At 31.7% G+C, this 1,463-nt stretch overlaps 1 pseudogene; it reads right to left on the reverse strand.

Annotated features, from left to right (window-relative positions):
- Positions 1-513: 513 nt before the first annotated feature.
- LOC120098728 (U2 spliceosomal RNA) lies at positions 514-650 on the reverse strand (annotated as a pseudogene).
- Between the last annotated feature and the right edge of the window lie 813 nt (positions 651-1,463).

Below are 1,463 nucleotides of genomic sequence, written 5' to 3' on the forward strand. Positions count from 1 at the left end.
GGTATCAAATGTTTTAACATATGTGTAATTGAAGTAATGAGAGTAGAAAATTAATGAGACAAAAAATATTCAAGAAAAAATGGTAGGAATTTCTCCAATTAAGTACAAATTAACAGAAGTTCAGTAATTCTGAGAAGCTTATATCCATAGAGAGCAACACCTAGGGGCATCGTATGATGAAACCTAGAGATAAGAAGGGGCATTTTAAAATGGACAGAGATGAAAGGTGGAATATTTGAAGGAGATCTATACACTAGTGATTGTTCAGAAAGAAATCAGGAAATAATAGGCCAGAACTTTAAAATGGTATGAAAAAAAAACTGTCACCACAAAAGAGTACTTCAGAAATGAGGGCTCAAATAAGCAAAAGGTAGGAATGTTTGTCCTAAGTTAACCTGCTTCACATTGATCAAGAAAATTCTTGAGAATGAACAAAAGTGGTAGTAAATAGAGAATCGTTTTTATGTTCATTCGTTTCTTTTTTGGGTGGGCTGTTTTTAATGACAACATTGAAAATGGTAAATATGTGGACAGATACATCTTTAACTCTTTTTTTTTAATATATTGTCCTCGGATAGAGGACGTGTCAGATATTAAACTGATAAGAAAAGATACTACACTTGATCTTAGCCAAAAGGCCGAGAAGCGATTACTGCTTCTTTTAATTGTTTTGAAGGACAATTGATTACATAAACATATAGCATTTGAAGAATGTGTAACATAAATGTTGAGCAACAATAGCACAGACTCTAAGGTGATAAATTTTACTGTCATACATTTCTTGTATTTTATATAAAGTAATAAAATATTAATTATTTGTAAACTTGGAAGTATAAAAGATGTATATTGTTTTTAAAGCAACCACAGAGAAACAAAGAAACATAGTTTAAAATCAATAGGGCAAGTAAGAACAATATAAAAAATGAGAAGGCAGATAAGATGACACACATTTGGAACCCCTTCCCTTGTGAGGCAGAGACAGGAAGAAGTTTGAAGCCACCTTGAGAGAATGATACGTTGTGTCTAAATTGTGTCACAAGATTTAAAATAACGATAAAGAGCTGATTAGTATCTGGCAGAAAGAAATAGAAGAACAGAGAACAAAATAAAAAATATGATAAAAATTATCCTTTATAAATAATTATATTAAATATAAATGAAGTAATAATTTCAACTAAAAGGCAGAGATTGTTGGGGTGGATATGCTATTAAGATAGCTTTATGCTATTTTCAGGAGGTAGCCTTTAAAAGGGTGAGTGTCAGAGGTTAGAGTAAGGAGTATAACACTGTATAGGCTGTGCTAATATCAAGGTGGAGATTAGTGAAAACCCTCTTGTACCTGTATTTCTCATGTTATCATCACATCAAAATTCTTCCATAATCTAGAATAGTGGATGTCTATTTAAAAACAGCCTCATAGGGTAGTGAAATGAAATGGCTCAATTGATAGTCTTTGCCAAATG

Source organism: Rattus norvegicus, chromosome 19 (assembly GCF_021556685.1).
Source record: "Rattus norvegicus strain SHRSP/BbbUtx chromosome 19, alternate assembly SHRSP_T2T, whole genome shotgun sequence".
Lineage (NCBI taxonomy): Eukaryota > Metazoa > Chordata > Mammalia > Rodentia > Muridae > Rattus > Rattus norvegicus.